At 48.7% G+C, this 19,884-nt stretch overlaps 1 protein-coding gene across 1 annotated transcript in view; it reads left to right on the plus strand.

Annotated features, from left to right (window-relative positions):
• Positions 1–313: 313 nt before the first annotated feature.
• RAB7A (RAB7A, member RAS oncogene family) overlaps positions 314–19,884 on the plus strand; it is a 72,913-nt gene continuing 53,342 nt past the window's right edge. Inside the window, exon 1 of the mRNA XM_008260198.4 lies at positions 314–594. The gene's annotated coding sequence lies outside the window, so the exon portion shown is untranslated. The remainder of the gene's footprint in view (positions 595–19,884) is intronic.

Below are 19,884 nucleotides of genomic sequence, written 5' to 3' on the forward strand. Positions count from 1 at the left end.
GTCTCACTACTCCATGTTCTCCAGCCTTGGCTTTATAAACCTTAGGGCACTCAGCGCACAGGACTACTTGGCTGGTTCAGTGTCTTCTGGACAAAGACACTACTGTAAGGGCTAGTTTGCCCTCGCCCTCTTTCCCCGGCATTCTTTATTTTGGGGTAACGAGGGACGGCTGAGAAATTCGTTTGTGGGTCGAGCCTGGCGTCGTCCTGCTCCCTGCACGGGCCTCAAAGATGGCGACAACCATAGGAGAGCAGACATGTTTGCACCACGCACTCCAGGCTCGGCCCGGGGCGGCCGGAACGTGACGCAGGGGTGAGGCGGGGCTCCGCCCCCGCAGCCAGGGCGTCGAGTGTCTCGTGACAGGTACTTCCGCTCGGGGCGGCGGCAGTGGCGGAAGTGGGAGCGGGGCCGGAGTCTTGGCCATAAAGCCCGAGGCGGCGGCGGCAGCAGCGGCGGGGTTGGAGGCTTGGAGAGCGCCCGAGCGTGCGGTGTACCGGAACCTGGACTTGCGTGCCTTTGTACTCCGTTGCGTCTCCTCGTCGTCTGGAGCTTTCGAGACGCGCCCGGCCCGGAGCTCCCAGCGCAGCGGCCGCGGTAAGCAGCGGGCCCAGCCCGGCCGGCTGCCTGGCCCCATCCCCCTCCTCAGCCCCGGCAGTCACCAGGGCCTCTCGTCCTCCCTGCCCGGGGCGGGCCCGGTCCCGGGCCGGACCTCGCGGGCGATGTCGAAGTTGCTTAGTCCCCCAGGAGCTGGCCCGGGCCGCGCCCGGCCGGGGAGAGGTCAGAGGTCGCCGGGTGTGACCTCTGGCTGGGCTGCCGACCCCGGACCGCCGTTCGCGGACTCCTTGTTTACTGGTTCGCGCCGAGACCGGAGACCGGGAAGGCGTCCTGCGGCGCGGCGGCCCCGCGGCCGGTGGAGTTCCTGGAGCGGCGCACTGGCCGGTGTCGGAGCGGACCCCGCCCGCGGCCGTGTCCCGGGACGCAGGGCCGGCGCCGCGGACCGCGCGGGCCTCGGGGGCGGGCGCCAGGGCCGAGCCCTGTTCCGTGCGCCCCTGGTAGTGGGGCAGGTGCCCTGACGGCCACTGAGTCAGGCCGTGAGTCAGGGCCCGTGCGCGGGGCTCGCTGACACTCGTGTGCATGTGAGACGCCTCTGGCTCCAGGACGCGTCCGAAGCTGTCACGTAAATGCCGAAAGTTTGAAAACCTGCCGGCGAAAAGGCGGTGGTTGGCAGTAGAAGTGTTGAATTGCGGCGGTGTCCGGCCGGCCAGGTGCTCTGTTTAGCCCGTCTCCCGGCGGGCGGTGGAGTGGGGTTGTTGAGTACACGGCGGACATCTGAGCGTTGACCGTGCGTTGGGCTGGGTGGCACGGCCTTGGCACGGATTATGTTTAATTCTCTCAGCAGTCTTCTTTTTAAAAAATGTATTTATTTGAAAGAGTGACGGAGGCGGAGGGGAGAGCGCGCGCCAGCTCCCATCGTCTGGTTCGCTCCCCAGATGCCTGCAGCAGCCGGGGTGAAGCCAGGAGCCAGAAACTCCGTCCTGGTCTCCTCCCTGGGTGGCAGGGGCGCAAGTGCTTGGGTGGTCATCTGCGTTCCCAGGCGCGTTGGCACGGAACTGGCGCTCGGGTGGAGGCAGCTCTTGACCCGCTGAGCCGCAGCCCTGGCCCCTGAGCGGGCCTCTGAATCGCGACCGCCGTGGTGAGGGTCAGGAAGCTCGAAGAACACAGACGCTAGGTAGTTTGTTGTCGATCATGGGGCTAGCAAGTTGCCGAGCAGAGATGCAAGCCCCAGCCTTCAGGCCCCTTAAGGCTCTCCTCCGTTTTAGAGTTGCGGCGCGGTCCAGTGCCCCGAAAGCTTGCGATTTTTACTTTTTGCCACCTGGTGTCTGCTCTGTCTCCCTCCACCTCCTTTCTGGCGATGCCGTTTGAACGCGTGTCTGGTAGCCTTACTACCTTAGGTCACATTCTGTTGCAGTTGAGACTAGTTAAGATTGTGTCATTAAATTAGGAGCTCTTGAATTCTGGCAGTGTACTTACCTGAGGTTTGGAAAATTTTGTGACTTACATCTTAGGTTGATTGAGGTGTCAAACCTGCCGTGTGGACCTCTCTTAGGACCTTAGTTGGTGGGTGTCCATCTCGTTGGTTCTTTTCTGTTGAAAATATTGCATCTTTGGATCCCAAAAGAACAGGCTCTTGTCTCTTCCTTGTGACAAGCAGCTGATGAGACGCATGACTTCTCTCCATGGATTAATAAAGTCTCCTCTTAGTGTATTTCTCTCTTCAGACTTGGGAGGGTTTGTTCAGATTGGAGTCCAAGAACTGGGAAGCGAGTTAGGATTACCTCTCTGAAGATACAGTCCAAGCTAAAGGGTAGTGCTCACAACCTCCAAGGATTCGAATTTGTCCTTTGTTTTTTTGTTTTTTTTTTTTTTTTTTTTTTTTTTTTTTTTTTTACAAACAAAAAACAAAAAAACTTTGCTCCCCAGGCTGATATATTTAGGTGAGTAGTAAGTGCTGTAGCCTTGTACAATGTTTTGAGTTTAGAAGAGAGTAAGGGGGGCTGGCACCGTGGCTCACTTTGTTAATCCTCTGCCTGTGGCGCCGGCATCCCATATGGGCTCCGGCTTCTAGTCCCAGTTGCTCCTCTTCCAGTCCAGTTCCCTGCTGTGACCTGGGAGGGCAGTGGAGGCTGGCCCAAGTGCTTGGGCCCCTGCACCCGCATGGGAGACCAGGAGGAGGCTCCTGGCTTGGAATCAGCCCAGCGCCGGCCATGGTGGCCATTTGGGGAGTGAACCAACAGAAGGAGGACCTTTCTCTCTGTCTCTCTCTCACTGTCCATAACTCTACCTGTCAAATAAATTTAAAAAATAAAATAAAATAAAATGGAGAGTAAGGATAAGCACTTTTTCATTCATTCATCAAATGTTTTGAGTATCTACCCTGTATCAGCATATTGCTGGACATTGACACAGGTGGATGGGCAAGGTTCTGGTTCTCAAGGAATTTTAAATGGAATTCTGCTGTGGAGTACCTTGGCAGTAGAACTTGAGGCTTTTGGGAAGAGAGTTCTCATTTCTGCGTATGAACTTGTGATCCAAGCAGTCTAGTGTTCTAGCTAAATTTAAGGCGTTTGTTTTTTTAAAAAGAAGTTTGTTGATTTATTTAAAGGTGGAATGATGGACTTCTCATTGTGTGACACAGTGGGTTAAGCTGCCACCTTTGACTCCAGCATACCATGTGAGTGCTGATTCAAGTCCAGCTGCTCCACTTCTGACCTAGCTTCCTGGTAATGCACCTGGAAAAGCAGTGGAAGATGGCCCAGATGTTTGGGCCCCTGCCACCCATGTGGGAGACCAAGAAGCTCCTGGCTCCTGGCTTCAGCTTGGCAGCCTCCAGCCATTGCTGCTATTTAGGGAATGAACCAGCAGATCTAAGATCTCTCTCTCTCTCTCTCTCTCTCTCTCTCTCTGTAACTCTGCCTTTCAAATAAATGAAATTTTAAAAAGCATATTTAAAAAAATGGCACAGTGACAAAGACAGAGGTTGATCTTCCGTTCGTTGAGTCACTACCTGCCGAAGCCAGGTCTGGGCCAAGCTAAAGCTAGGAGCCGGGGAATCCACCTGCACCTCCTGTGGCAGGGACTCAATACATCAGCTGTTCTCTGCTGCCTGTCAGGTACGTTAACAGGAAGCCGAATCAGAAGCAGTTGGAGACAGATGAACCAGGCACTCCATTATGGGATGTGGATATGCTAAGCAGAGGCTTAACCCGGTACACCACGATACCACTTGTCCCTGAAACTTTATTTTTAAAGATTTATTTATTCGAAAGGCAGAGTTAGAGGGAGAGATCTTCTGTCCACTTGGCTCACTCCCCTATTGACTGGAGCTAGGCTGATCAAAAGCCAGGAACCAGGAGCTTCTTTCAGATCTCCCATGTGGGTGCAGGGGCCCAAACACTTGGGACAGCCTCCGCTGGTTTCCCAGGCCATCAGCAGGGAGCTAGATCAGAAGTGGAGCTGGGGGGACTTGAACCGGCGTCCATGTGGGTTGCTGGCACTGCAGGCAGCAGCTTTATGTGCTGCACACAGCACCGGCACGGAGACGGTTCATTTTAACAGTAGCGTTTGTATGGTTTGATTTTGAAAGGCTGTAGAAGGTAGTATTATGTTTTTGAATTTATCATGTCTTTTGAAGAGACCTTCAACATTAAACTTGTCTCTCATTTTGCTCTTGTGACCTTTTTTTGTTCACGTCCGTGATAGTGTCATTACATTGCACTGCAGTGACTTTAAGCACAGGCACTTTGGACACAGTGGAGTTTTTCCTTAGTTAACAAGGAGGCTTACTTAATACAGCTCCTAGCAGTCGTAGTGATGTACCCACTCTAAATCAGAGCCCCATGCCACCCTGTTCCTCGTGCCTTTAAAGCGGAGAGTGGGAAGTGGCTTTTCTGTTTGTGCTGGAACTACCAAAGTTAACAAATAGGGTGGAGTGGACGGGAAGGCACCCTAAGAAGTTTTATTAGCATGTCCCTCTGGGTTATTGTTAGCAAACACTTGGGGCATTATTTTTCCTTGTTCTTTCTGTGCCTACTCTGCCTAAGGCTTCGAAATCCATAATCAAAGAGCAATACTTTATTGTGAGGGGTGGCTGGCAATCCCCTCTCTGCCCTGCCACCTAGCGAAGCGGATGTTTTGGTTGATTAGCTTTTAATGAGCGTTCAAAGAAATTGGAGCTTTTTTGCTCTTACGTTTAGCAGTTACCTTTCCATGCACAGATTTAACAAATCCAGTTCACACATGTATGACAATCATCTTGTGCAGAGTTTCTCTCTGAGGTTTGGCATATAGATATTTAACCATTTTCCCAATGATAAATTGTCTGACTCTCCATATAATTCAATAAATACTCCTGTGGCTGAGATAGAGTTGACCAGACATTGGACTGGGAGCTGTAGTCAAGGTGTTCTTGGGGACTTGAGGAGGAGGAGGAGTCTTCCTGATTAAGGCTGCAACTGTGGTTCTCGTTGGCACTGATGTCATCTGATGCGGACTGAAGCTCTAGAAATGAGGTGCTCCTCCCCCACCCTGTTTTGGCTGTTGGCTTTCTGCTAATTCCCGTCTCCCATATAAAGTTGCCGTTGTATTCTCAGGCATCCATTCCTATGTGTTATTAAATACTCATCTGTTAATGCCATCTAATAGATCTCTGTTTTGTTGTAATTTGCTGCAAAATATTTTGCAGCGTGTTGGTCTGTTCAGTAGTTTGCTGTCACATTTTCCCTGTGTTCTGTTTTTGCCTTCACACATGCAGCATTAAATACAGAAAAATGGTTTCCATTTTTGTTTTTAAAACTTTTTTTTTTTTAACTCTTAAGGGTGATATGGTAGTGTGATTTGTGAATGAAAGGTAGACATGAAGTGGTGAAATCAAAGCAGGCTTTTTAGCAATACCTGACTGGTTTCAGTTTTAGTATCCCACGTTGTAATTTCAGAACCAGTTTTGAGAAAAGCTGCTTACAAAATGTCTCGCTGAGGGAAGAAGAAAGCTTGTGAGTTGGTTCCAGTGGTGACAGGCAGTTTGTTTGCCTGAAGATGATATGCGAAAGAGCTTGAGGCCAGGAGCCCTGCCTGGGGCTCTCTGTGTTGGTGATGTCACATTTGCTGTGGCAATCAGGATGCCTGATTGTGTTGTCCATTTCCTTGAACTTCCTGCTGTTGGGACAGAGCAAATCTAAAGAAGCATCTGATGGGCAGCCTGGGGCCCTGGGCGTGTATGAGGAGTCCTGTAGCCTTGCTTGGCTCTCAAATGGTCTTGTTTGTGTGGCTGGTCCCAGAGAGTGAAGGAGGGCCTCTGTTCTGTTTGCCATCAGCCTTTTAAGTGAAGAAGGTGTGCTGCTTCCTGTTGGTGTTCAGGAAGCTTAGCCATCTCAGTTCAGGAGTCTTTTAAAAATTACTGAGTATGGGCCGGCGCCGCGGCTCAATAGGCTAATCCTCCACCTAGCAGCGCCGGCACACCGGGTTCTAGTCCCGGTCAGGGCGCCGGATTCTTTCCCAGTTGCCCCTCTTCCAGGCCAGCTCTCTGTTGTGGCCCGGGAAGGCAGTGGAGGATGGCCCAAGTGCTTGGGCCCTGCACCCGCATGGGAGACCAGGAGAAGCACCTGGCTCCTGCCTTCGGATCAGCACGGTGCGCTGGCCGCAGCGTGCCAGCCGTGGTGGCCATTGGAGGGTGAACCAATGGCAAAAGGAAGACCTTTCTCTCTGTCTCTCTCTCTAACTGTCCACTCTGCCTGTCAAAAAAAAAAAAAAAATTACTGAGTGAAGTAAATAGCTGTGCTACTATTTTCCAGTCTTTGTAAATATAATAAAAAAGTTGATTTCCATTTACTTTTTGCTGTTGAAAGGCAGAGAGATGGATTTTTCCATCTGCTGGTTCACACCTCAAATTAAAAAAAAATTTTTTTAAGATTTATTTTATTTATTTGAAAGACAGAGTTACAGAGCGAAGCAGAGCCAGAGAGACAGATTGAGAGGTCTTCCACCCGCTGGTTCCCTCCCCAAATGGCCGCTGTGGTCAGTGCGCTGCGCTGATTCGAAGCCAGGAGCCAGGTGCTTCCTCCTGGTCTCCCACGCGAGTGCAGGGCCCAAGCACTTGGGCCATCCTCCACTGCCTTCCCGGGCCACAGCAGAGAGCCGGACTGGAAGGGGAGCGACTGGAAGAGGAGCAACCGGGACTAGAACCCGGCACCCATATGGGATGCTAGCGCTTCAGGCCAGGGCGTTAGCCCACTGCACCACAGCGCTGGCCCCATCACATCTCAAATTTTGTCAGATGTGTACAACAGCCGGGGCCAGGCCAGGCTGAAGCCAGGAGTTCTGTCTGGATCTCCTCTTGTACTTAAGCGATCACTTGCTGCCATCCAACGTGCACGTTAGCAGAAAGCTGGAATTGGGAGCAGAGCCGGAACTGAAAACCAGGAACTCTAAAAGGGATACAAATGTCCCAAGTGATTTTTTTTTTTTTTTTTTTTTTTAAGATTTATTTCTTCCATCTGCTGGTTCACTCCCCAAAAGACCACAGCAGCCAGGAATGGCCCAGGCCAAAACTAGGAGCCAGGAGCTTCTACTGGGTCTCCCACATGGGTGCAAGGGCCCAAGCACTTGGGCTGTCTTCCACGGCTTTCCCAGGCATCTTAGCAGGGAGCTAGATTGGAAGTGGAGCAGCCAGGACTCGAACTGGTGTGCATATGAGATGCCGGCACTGCAGGCCCTGGCTTTAACCTGCTGAGCCACAGCACTGGCACCCCAAATGATTGAACAGCTGCTCTTTTATTTGATAAACTTTTTAGTTTGAGTTATTTGACAGTACTTAATGACAAAACCATTAATTAGCCTGTAAAAACCCAGCATATACTTTATGAAAAACAGTGCCTCTTCCATATGGTATTTAGTTTGTGCTTCCAAATATCTGGGGACCTCTATAGAATTCTGGGCCACCTAAGCAACCCACAGGTTTAGAGCCACGCTTGAATCGTCTAACCTGTACCATTCATTTTGATGGTTGTTAAAACATTGGGTAGAAACCTTCCTCTACAACATTTTCCTCCAGTTGCTTTTAAGTATTTGTGTAGTGCTTCCACTTAACAGACACATGGTTTCATTTGGTGCTCACAGCGACTGACTGCCTAAGATTAGCTGAGACTGGGTGCCCAGTGGCCTGACCAGGATGCGAATTTACTCTGCAGAAATCCAGCTCAGTGGTTTTACTGATGCACCATCCTGCTCTTTCCCTTATGTAAGAATACCCTAAAAAATAAAAGACTGCCCTGAAGGCTTCAGCATTAGCCCCCTTGTAAAAATTGATAACAAATCTCCCACTGATTATTAAACTGGTTCTTTAATAGCAATTAAAAAATAAAAGCTAGGAAAATAAAGTATAAGGAGGAAAAATTTGTGATTTACCACTCAGATATTTAACTGATCATTTTCTTTCTTTGAATGTATACTTTATTATTATTACATATTTTTAAGATTTATTTATTTATTTATTTGAAAGGCAGAGTTACAGAAAGGCAGAGAGACAGAGAGAGGTCTTCCATCTGCTGGTTTGCTCCCCATATGGCTGCAATGGCCAGAGCAGCGCTGATCTGAAGCTAGGAGCCAGGAGCTTCTTCCAGGTCTCCCACTTGGGTTCAGGGTAGGCCATCTTCCTCTGCTTTCCCAGGCCATAGCAGAGAGCTGGATTGGAAGTAGAGCCGCTGGGACTCAAACTGGAGCCCATATGGGATACTGGCTCTGTAGGTGGTGGCTTTATCTGCTATGCTATAGCACTGGCCCTAGCCCTGCATTTTTTTAAATGACTTATTTATTGGAAAGACACAGTTGAGAGAGAGAATGAATATGAGAGAATATCTTAATCCAATGGTTTACTCCCCAGATGACTGCAACAGCCAAGGTTGGGCCAGGGCAAAGCCAGGAGCCTGAAATTTCATATGGGTCTCCCAAGTGGATGGCAGGGGCCCAAGCTCTTGGCTTGGGCCATCTGCTACTTTCTCAGGCACGTTAGTAGGGAGCACGATAGGAAGTGGAGCAGCCGAGACTTGAACCGGCACCAGATGGAATGCTCTTGGGCATTGCAAGTGGCAGCTTAGCCCACTGTGACACAGTGTGGCCCTGGATTATAGTTAAATACCTTTCTTTAATGAAATGTGATCCTCTCTAGAAGTGGTGTGAAAATTGAACCTTGTAGTTGATAGGACACTCTTGATTCTTTGCCTTGAGATGCCTTCCCCAGTGGATAGTTCATGATAGGAAACATTGGGTCATGGCACTAGCTTTTATTTATTTACATTTTTAAGATGTACTTATTTGAAAGAGTTGCAGGCAAGGAGAGAGAAAGAGAGGGAGGTCTTCCATGTGCTGGTTCACTCCCCAAATGACTGCAGTGGCCAGAGCTGAGTTGATCAGAAGCCAGGAGCCTGGAGCTTCTGGGTCTCCCACATGGGTGCAGGGGCCCAAGGAATTGGGCCATTTTCTCTTGCTCGCCGAGGCCATAGGAGAGAACTGGTTTGGAAGTAGAGCAGCCGGGACTCGAATTGGTGTCCATATGGGATGCTGGTGCAGCAGGCTGGGGCTTTACCCACTAGGCTGCAGTGCCGGCCCCTGAACTAGGTTTCTGTTTTAAATGTTTTGTGAAAAATGGGGTGCATCCAGCTCCAGAATAAGATTTATTTGACATGGTAACACTGTACAAGTGTTGTCTTATTTTTAAGTAATTTGTCGTTTCTGTATTTTTGTAAACATGCATGCAGACAGGTGCACAAAAAAGTGAAGTTTGTAGAACTTTTCTAAACTCAGAAGCCCAATGTGTCTCCAAGTCATTATTGTCCCCCTACCCCTGGGTAATCAATGTGATGACTTACAGTGCTATAGGCTAATTTTTCCCTGATTCGACTTTGTGTGAAAAGATTTACTGGTTTCTTTGACTCACTGTTGGTTGTGAGACTTTGTGTTGCTGTCTGCAGTTGTAATTCCATTTTCCTTGCTCAGGGGTGGGAGCTTAGCCTAGTTAAGATGCCCATGTCCCATATTGGAGTACCTGGATCCCAGTCTTAGCTTCGGCTTCTTCCTAATGTAGACCCTGGGGGGCAGCAAGTAATGACTCAAGTAGTTGGTTCCCTGCCACTGTTGCGGGAGACCTAAATTGAGGTCCTGGCTTTGGCCTGGCCCAGCTCCAGCCATCATGGGCATTTGGGGGAATGAACTAGCAGAAGGAAGCTTGTTCTCTCTTAAGTAGGTTTTTAAAAAATTATTTATTTATTTGAAAGCAACAGTTAGAAGAGAGGGGGTGAGAGAGTATACTTGATCCGTTGGTTCACTCCCCAAATGGCTGCCAGAGCTAGACGGAATCAAAGTCAGGAGCCAGGAGCTTCTTCCAGGTCTCCCACTTTGGTGTAGGGGCCCAAATTCTTTGGCCATCTTCTGCTTTCCCAGGCGTGTTAGCAGGGAGTTGGATTGGAAGTAGAACGGCCATATGGGATGCTGGTACTGTCTGTAGGAAGCAGCTTTACCCGCTGTGCCTTAGTGCTGGCCTCTCAAATAGATTTTTTTAAAGTCTGTTTATCAGTAGCCTGGTTCCATTATGCGATAGATCAGGTGTGTGTTAGGTAGAAAGGCTGAGTTGTAGGGTATGTGTCTGTGTTCATTTGCTAGGACTGCTTCAACAAATGGCATCCCCTGAATGGGCTACCCATCTGAAACCTGTTTTTTCATAGTCTGGAGGCTGAAAGTCTGAGACTCATGTATTGGGAGGTGTGCCTTCTTCAGAAGCCTCCGCTTGGCTTGTTAGGCTGCCTTTTCTTCCCGGTGTCAGTGTCCTGTTTTCCTTTCCTCATAGACATCAGTTATATTGAGTTAGGGCCCACTCCTATGACCTCCTTGAACTTTGAAAGATTTGTGGAAACATAAAATGAAAATAAGTTTATTTTGGTGCAAAATATTTTTGAATCTTCACAAAGTTTCCTACTATGTTTTCCATGCACTTCCCTCGCATACACAATTTTTTTAAAAGAACATTTAATTTTTCTTTCTTTCTTTCTTTTTTTTTTTTTTTCTTAGATTTATCTGTTTGAAAGAGGTAGAGCCAGAGAGAAAGAGAGAGACAGAGAAAGAGAGATATTGGTCTTCCATGTGCTGGTTCACTCCCCAAATGACCGCAATGGCCAGAGCTGAGTTGATCAGAAGCCAGGAGCTTCTTCTGGGTCTCCCACATGGGTGCAGGGGCCTGAGGACTTGGGCCCTCTTCTACTGCTTTCCCAGGCCATAGCAGAGATCTGGATCGGAAATGGAGCAGCCGGGACTCGAAGCAGCACCTATATGGGATGCTGGTGCTGCAGGCTGTGGCTTTAACCTGCTGTACCACAGCACCAGCCCCTACTATAAACTTTTTATTTTAATTTATTTATTTGAGAGGCGCAGAGGCAGAGTTTCCATCTGCTGGTCACTCACCAGATGCCAAAAATGGTTGGGCAGGCCCAAGCTTGGAGCTGGAATTCAATCTCCTGTGTGAGCGGCAGGAACCCGGTTTCCCTTGCGGTAATCACCACTGCCTCCCAGGGTCTGGAAAGCAGGAGACTGAAGTTAGGAGCCAAAGTTAGGCATCGAACTCAGGCGGAGCAGTGTGGGGCATGATGCCAGGATCTTAACTGGCATTTTTAAAAAATATATATTTAAAATTTTCATTTTATTTCAGAGATGGAGGGAGATCCTCCATCTGTTACTTTACTCCCTAAATGCTAGTTACAGCCAGGGCTAGGTGGGGCCAAAGCTAGGAGCCCAAAATTCTTATTCCAGGTCTCCCTGGTGAGTGACTCAATTACTTCATCCATTTTCCTGCTGCCAGGGTACACATTAACAGGATCGCAGGAAGCTAGATAGGAAGCAGAGTATCCAGGACTTGTACCAGGTGCTCCTGTATGGGATGTGGATTTCCCAGCTGCAACTTAATTGCTCACAGACCAGCCCCACCCCACACCCAAGGGACATCTTAACCTCTAGGCTAAAAGTCTTGCTGGCCAAAGTTGTTTCTGTTTAGGCTCCTTCCAAAAGTAAGTGAGTTACAAATAATCTACTTTGTTACTGACTCTTGTTATTTTCTGTCTTTATTTTAACCTCTCTAGTAGAAGTCTGTCCCCGCCCCCCAGATTTATTTATTAAAGCTCAGAGAGAGAGACAGATTTCAGATGGCCGTAGCAGCTAGGTCTGGGCCAGCCCTAAACCATGAGCTCTGTCCTTGTCTGCCATGTAGGTGGTAGTGGCTTTACCTGCTACATCACAGAGCCGGCCCTGCTTATTTCTTTGTGGCCCTGTAGTACAGTTTGTTTCCTTAATAGTGGAGGGAAGTCTTGAGGGAATGGCAGAAATTATACTTGGAGCAAAATATGTGATAGTTTGCAGTTGCCTTTTTTTTTTTTAAGGCAGAGTTAGTGAGAGAGAGAAAGGTTTTCTTTCTGTTGGTTCACCCCCCAAAAGGCTGCTATGGCCGGCGCACTGAGCTGATCCGAAGCCAAGAGCCTGGTGCTTCCTCCTGGTCTCCCATGCGGGTGCAGTGCCCAAGGACTTAGGCCATCCTCCACTGCCTTCCTGGGCCACAGCAGAGAGCTGGACTGGAAGAGGAGCAACCGGGACAGAATCCGGTGCCCCAACCGGGACTAGAACCCGGGGTACCGGCGCCTAAAGTGGAGGACTAGCTAAGTGAGCTGTGGCGCCAGCCAGCCGCAATTGCCTCTTTTAAATGCTGTTTACATCCATTGGGATTAGAAAAGCTGAGTGGCTTCAGTGTATTGAGTGAGCAGTTATCCATACATCGTTGCCCTTGTCGATTAGTTTGCTCTTATAATCTGGATCTGTTCCTGATGGTAGAATTCCTTAAAAAACAAACAAACAAACAAACAAACCTGAGGGATAAATCTAGGCATATCAAATTTATTTATTCAATTTTTGCTTTGATAACGTGAGTCCTTAGAATGTTAGGTCATCTCAGTTTTGTGCTAAGATATTGGCTGAGTGACCTTGAATTTTTTCAATTTAGGGCTCAGTTTGGTTGAAATAATATTATATGATGTTGCTTCTCACAGCACAAAGCCCTTTAAAGGCATAATGAATCATTAGTCTAGAGCAGATCTTGAAATATTAATTAAATTTTGTTTAAAAATTTTCCAGTTCTGTTGAATGATAAACTATATGATCTGTGTTCAGTTGACAGATTTTTATTGTGTGCTATAAGGAAACGTGCTGGCAGCTGAGGAATGTAAAATAAGGGCCTTGGGGGTTTAGAAATGAGAATAGGGCAGATGAGAATCATAAAAATAGTTTTGGGGTTGGCATTTGGTACAGTGGCTAAGACACTGCTTGAGACACCTGTATTCTTTATGGGAACTCCTGGGTATGAGTCCTGGCTATACTTCCAAGTCTAGTTTCCTGCTCAGGTGCACTGTGGGGGCAGTAGTTGATGGTTAAAGTATGTGGATGCCTGTCCATGTGGGAGACCTGGATAGAGTTGTGGGCTTCTGGCTTGGGCATGGTCGGGTCTCCAGCCCAGCCCTAGCTGTCGGGGGCATTTGGGAAGTGAATCAACAAATTGAAGACCCCTTTCTGTTTGTCTCTGTCTCTCTGGCTTTCAAATAAAAAAAAATTTTTTTTTGACAGGCAGAGTGGACAGTGAGAGAGAGACAGAGAGAGAAAGGTCTTCCTTTGCCGTTGGTTCACCCTCCAATGACCGCCGCGGCCAGTGCGCTGTGGCTAGCGCACCGCACTGATCTGATGGCAGGAGCCAGGTACTTATCCTGGTCTCCCATGGGGTGCAGGGCCCAAGGACTTGGGCCATCCTCCACTGCCTTCCCTGGCCACAGCAGAGAGCTGGCCTGGAAGAGGGGCAACTGGGACAGAATCCGGCCCCCCCGACCGGGACTAGAACCCAGTGTGCCAGTGCTGCGGGCGGAGGATTAGCCTATTGAGCCGCGGCGCTGGCCTCAAATAAAATTTTTTAAAAAGTAGCTTGAAGAAAATGCTAGAGCTGGGGCTGGCGCTGTGGCGTAGCAGGGAAAGCCACCGCTGGCAGTGCTGGCATCCCATTTGGGCACCACTTTGAGTCCTGGCTGCTCCACTTACAATCCAGCTCTCTGCTGTGGCCTGGGAAAGCATTGGAAGATGGTCCAAGTCCTTGAGCCCCTGTACCCTGATGGGAGACCCAGAAGAAGCTTCTGGTTCCTGGTTTCGGATCGGCACAGCTTTGACTGTCAGGGCCAATTGGGGATTGAACCAGCAGATGGAAGACCTCTCTCTCTCTGCCTCTCCTTCTCTCTGTGTTAACTCTGACTTTCAAACAAATAAATAAGTATTTTTTAAAAATACTAGAGTTGCTAGAAGACTAGGTTGGTTAGGGAGGTGCTTAGTGGATTTTTGGAAAATTAATACTGAGGGAAAAACCATTATACTGGGAGGGAAAATGACCTCAGCAAATGAATGGAGGCAGGGATTGTAGTATCTCCAGTGTGTGACTATTGAAAAATGGAAATGAAAGATGTTTATTTTCGTGCAGTTTTTCAAATCTGTGCATACTTTTTTCACATTTTCTATTGTTAGAAATAATTTTTTGCACAGTAATATACTTTTAATTATAGTTTCCCACAAACTTTGGAAGTATCTTCACATATATGGGGACCAGTTCCTAGTGAGGAAGGCAGGCATGCAATGCCATGTCGGAGAATCTGTTTAACAGAGCAGGGCGTCCTTTCATAATGCTGGATTGGGCAGAGCATGCTCCCCCTTGAACCTCACAACTGTGAAGTTGAGAAAGGCAGATGATACCCAGTCATGGATGAGGAATGACTTTGGTGTTGTAATTTGCCTGAAGAAACACATGTTGAGAGATCAGACTGGAATATAATTGCTGCGCTTCCTCAGCAGTGTCTTTAACAAAGGGTTAAAGGGAGGTGGAGTATGGAGGGAAGGAGGAAAGTAGTTAGCCAGGCAGCTCCTTGTGGGTTTCTCTAGCAGTTTATGGGCGTTCTGTTTTACTGATTAAATGCCTGAGATAATCTAGGTTGATATCAACAGCTTTGAGCTGTTGAAAATAGTTGTTATGTAACTGTTTTACTAGCTGTCTGCTTTCCAGTTTCTCTGAGAAGAAAAGAAAAAGACATTATTCTGGACTCCTGTTAAAAACTCTTTAACTTTTGGTTTGGTACCTGAGTTTAGAAAGCTTGAACAGTGGGAGCATCATACTCAAGAAACTGCTGATTCTGGGAACCAAAGTCCCCTTAACCAGAATTGCTTTCCAAAGAACTTAGCTTCTTTGTGAAAACTGCTTTTGGGTTTTCCCTCCCCTTGGAAATTGAATACCTGGAACCAGGTTTGTATTGAAACAGACTCTTTATAGAGCTTAGCTGTTACTTTGCTTAACCTTCACAAATTCAAGCTAAGTGGCATTTGATTTGCCTTCATTGAATGAGGAAACAGATAATAGGACATGCTTAGTATCCAGAGTAGTGAGACTGGAATTAGCACCTGGTAATCCAAATTGATAGATGGGTCATTTAAGGAAAAAAAAAAAAAAAAAAACTATTTCCGAATCACACACACATGCTTGCAGGGCGCGCATCTGCTGATCTGCCCCAAAATGCCTGCAGCAGTCATGGCTAGGCCAGGCTGAAGCCGGAAGCCAGGAACTCAGTCCAGGTCCCCCTCAGGAGTGGCAGGAACCCAATACCTGAGCCATCCCTGCTGTCTCCCAGTGTGTGCATTAGCTAGAAGCCGGAGTCAGGAGTCAGAGCCATGAATCGAATCCTAGCACTCTGATGTGTGGGACCCTAAGTGCTCAACAAGACCCTAATAGACGCCTGAACACAAGACTCTTTAATCCTGATGATGGCAAGACCAGTAGTATCTTTTTTTTTTTCAGTGCTTAGAAAGAATTGTGTATATATTTATTCGTAATTGATAAATAAGTGTGCATGTGTATATATGTAAAACACGTGATGATCAGATTAACTGCAAACATGATCATGTGTGTTGGGAACATTCAGAATCCTCTCTACTAGCTATTTTTTTAAAAATTGATTGATTGATTGATTTGAAAGGTAGAGTTAACAGAGAAGGGGTGAGACAGAGACTGATCTTCCACCCCCTGGTTTACTCCCCAAGTGACTCCAGTGGCCAGGACTGAGCCAGCAGAAGCCAGGAGCCACGGGTTTCATCTAGGTCTCCTGTGTGTGGTGTGGTGGGTGGCAGGGCCCCAAGTACTTGGGCCATCTTCAGCTACTATTTCCAAGCCATTAGCAGCATGCTGCATTGGAAATGGAGCAGCTGAACCTTGAATGGGCACCCATATGGAGTGCTCGTGTTACAGCTAGAGGGTTTACCCACTGCACCACAATGCCAGCCTCCCTACTAGTATTTTGAGACACAGAATTAACTGTTGGCTTGCTTCCTTCCTTTCTTCCTTTCTTCCCTCCTTCCTTGTTTTCTCTCTCCCTCTCACCCTCCCTTCTTCTTCTTCTTCTTTTTTTTTTTTTTTTTTTTGACAGGCAGGGTAGACAGAAAGGTCTTCCTTTTTCCGTTTGTTCACCCCCAATGGCCGCTGTGGCCGGCACATCGCGCTGATCTGAAGGCAGGAGCCAGGTGCTGCTCCTGGTCTCCCATGTGGGAGCAGGGCCCAAGGACTTGGGCCATCCTCCACTGTACTCCTGGGCCATAGCAGAGAGCTGGACTGGAAGAGGAGCAACCGGACAGAATCCTGTGCCCCGACCGGGACAAGAACCTGGTGTGCTGGTGCTGCAGGCGGAGGATTAGCCTATTGAGCCGCGGCGCCGGCTCCCTCCCTTCTTTTTAAAGACCTATATTCTTTGAAAGAGAGAAAGAGAGAGATCTTCCATACTCTGGTTTACTCCCCAGATGGCTGCAACAGCTAGTGTTGGTCCAGACCAAAGCTAGGAGCTTCTTAAAGTTTTCCCATATGGGTTGCAAGGGCCCAAACACTTGGGCCATCTGCTGCTGCTTTTCCCAGAGCATTAGCAGGGAGCTGGATTGGATATGGAGCACCTGGGACTTGAACTGGCGCCTATATATGATGCCGGTGTCGCAGGCGGCAGCTCTAACTGCTGCGCCACGACAACGACCCAACAATAGTGTTTGTTAAAAAAATAATAAATAAGATTTTTGAAGGATTTACTTATGTATTTGAAAGATTGCCTAATTTACTGTGCCACAATACCAGTCCCTTCCTTTGTAAATTTTGTTGTCCAGTTTTAGTTAAATGATTTTGAAAGAGGGATACTTTGACTATTCTGTTTCTTTTAAAAAATGTATTTATTTATTTGAAAGTCAGAGTTACACAGAGAGAGAGAAAGGTCTTCCCTCTGATGGTTCACTCCACAGATGGCTGCAATGGCTAGAGCTGTGTTGATCCGAAGCCAAGAGTCAGGAACTTCTTCCAGGTCTCCCATGGGGATGCAGGGGCCCAAGGACTTGGGCCATCTTCCACTGCTTTCCCAGGCCATAGCAGAAAGCTGGATCGGAAGTAGAGCAGCTGGGTCTTGAACCAGCGCCCATATGGTATGCCGGCACTTCAGACCAGGGTGTTAACCCGCTGCACTACAGCGCCGACCCCCTCTGTTTCTTTTGAAGTAAAAATTTCCAAGTGGTGAGTCCAGTATTGTGGTACAGCAAGTTAAGCCACTGCTTGAGACAGTGCACCCTGCTGGAGTGCTGATTCCCGTTGCTCCACTTTCTCTCCAGCTTCCTGCTGATGTGCCTGGGAAGGAAGCAGATACATGGGCTCCAGTTACCCACATGGGAGATCCAGATGCATTCCTGGCTCCTGGTTTCAGCCTGGCCCAGCTGTAGCTGTTGAGGCCATTTTGGGAGTTAACCAGCAGGTAGAAATTTTTTTTTAAAAGATGTATTTTATTTATTTGAAAGAGTTACAGAGACAGAGAGAGAGACAGAGAGAAAGAGGCCCTCAATCTGTTGGTTCACTCCCCATATGGCTGCAACGGCCAGAACCGGGCTGATCCAAAGCCAGGAGCCAGGAGCTTCTTCTGGGTCTCCCACATGTGTGCAGGGGGCCCAAAGACTTGGGCCATCTTCCATTGCTTTCCCAGGCCATAGCAGAGAGCTGGATTGGAATTGGAGCAGTCAGGACTCGAAGTGGTTCCAGTATGGGATGCTAGCGCTGCAGGCTGGGGCTTTAACCCGCTGTACCACAGCACCAGCCCCTTGTTTATTTATTTTTTTTTTTTTGACAGGCAGAGTGGACAATGAGAGAGACAGAGAGAAAGGTCTTCCTTTGCCGTTGGTTCACCCTCCAGTGGCCGCCGTGGCCGGCGCACTGTGCTGATCCGATGGCAGGAGCCAGGTGCTTTTCCTAGTCTCCCATGGGGTGCAGGGCCCAAGGACTTGGGCCATCCTCCACTGCCTTCCCGGGCCACAGCAGAGAGCTGGCCTGGAAGAGGGGCAACCAGGACAGAATCCGGCACCCCGACCGGGACTAGAACCCGGTGTGCTGGCGCCACAAGGCGGAGGATTAGCCTATTGAGCCGGGGCGCCGGCCTTCCTTGTTTATTTTTAATAAAGGCCGAGGGAGATGTAGAGATCTTCCATCTGCTGGTTCACTCCTCAGTTGCCCACAGCAGTGGGGGCTGAGCCAGGATGAGGTCAGGAGCCTGAAACGTCATCTAGGTCTCCCACATGGATGTCAGCGACTCAAGTAGAGGAGCCATCACCCTCTGCCTCCCAGGACATTACTGCAGGGAGCTGTGTTGGAAGTGCAGTAGCCAGGACTCAAACCAGGCATTCTGATATGGGACACAGGTGAACCAACCAGTGGCTCTAAAAAGGGATGCTGGCGTCCCAAGTGACAGCTTAGCCGGCTGAGACACAAAGCCAGCCCCTCACCTGTCTTTAGAACGCTGTGTTTTCCTGTTGCCCCTCATTGGCACTCCCCACAAACTGACGCCATCCTGCCTTACTGGCTTTGCCTCTTCTCCCACAGGCTTCGTGTTGCCCGGAGTTGCTTCACTCACCTCTGCATCCTCATACTGTGCCCTCTCTTCCTTCATCTTGATTCCTGACACTTGACTTTGTCTCTGTGTCCCCTCTCTAGTGCTCTACCTGTCGGCCTCATGCCAGACTCGGGTACTAGCTGCACTTTTGAAGCTGTACCTAACTACTTCATCCCCTACTGTTCTTACATTTTATGGGATCTCTGGGATTAGTCACAGCTTATTTTGTAACTGGATTTTATATATGTGCTTACGTACCCTAGTAGAGAGGGCTTGAAAGATGGGTCACCGATGAATTTATCTTTCTCCAGTGGTTAACCATCTGAAAGAACTAAACAATGTTCCCCAAGTGGCTTTTGGTAGGTGTATATATACATGTATACACATGTTGTTATCCTTGGCTGTGAAGGACTTGTGAAGTCCTCACATGGTTCGGAAGCAGTGCGTGAGAAGCCATAGGATTATAGAGAGACAGCAGAGGATGATGCTCGGGTCCCTGTCACCCACGTGGGAAATGCGGATTGAGTTCTGGACTCCTGGCTTTTGTCTGGCCTAGCCCTGCCTCTGTAGTAGGCATCTGGGGAGCCCATGAGTGGATAGAAGATCTGTTTCTCCATATCTCTCTGCTTCTCGTTCCCTCCCTCCCTCTGTCTCTGCCTTTTAAATTAAAAATTAGGGTTTAAAGAAACAGTCCAGTAAAGAAAAACAACTTCTGGCTGGTGTTGGTGTAGCAGGTTAAGCCACCGCCTCCAGTGCCAGCATCCCACTTCCAGTCCAGCTACCTGTTAATATGCCTGGGAAAAGCAGTGGAAGAGAGCCTAAGTACTTGGACCCCTGCTGTTCACATTGGAGACCTGGATGAAGCTCTTGGCTCCTCACTTTGACTTGGCCCAACCCTGGCCATTGCAACCATTTGGGGTGTCAATCAGCAGATGGAATAACCCTCCTTCCCTCCCTCCCTCCCTCCCTCCCTCCCTCCCTCCCTCCCGCCCTCATCACTATCTCTGTCTCCCATGTGGATACCAGGGACCCAAGTACCTAAGCCTCTCCAATGGTGTGCATTAGCATGGAGCTGGGATCGAGAGCAGGGCTGGCATCAAAACCCAGTTACTTTAATACGGGATGCAGAAATCCTAAGTGACATATTTACAGCAGTGCCAAACACCCACACCCACACCCTAGAATCTGTATTGTAGATTGAACTTGGGGCAGAGTTCTTTTCTCCATTTGGGTTTTCTTGACTAAGAGGGACACATGGAGAGGGGAGGGAAAGCGCACTTGCGACTTTGTGATGTGTCAGTGTGGCAGAACTGGGAAACAGGCTGTC

Source organism: Oryctolagus cuniculus, chromosome 10, assembly GCF_964237555.1.
Source record: "Oryctolagus cuniculus chromosome 10, mOryCun1.1, whole genome shotgun sequence".
In the NCBI taxonomy this organism is placed as follows: domain Eukaryota; kingdom Metazoa; phylum Chordata; class Mammalia; order Lagomorpha; family Leporidae; genus Oryctolagus; species Oryctolagus cuniculus.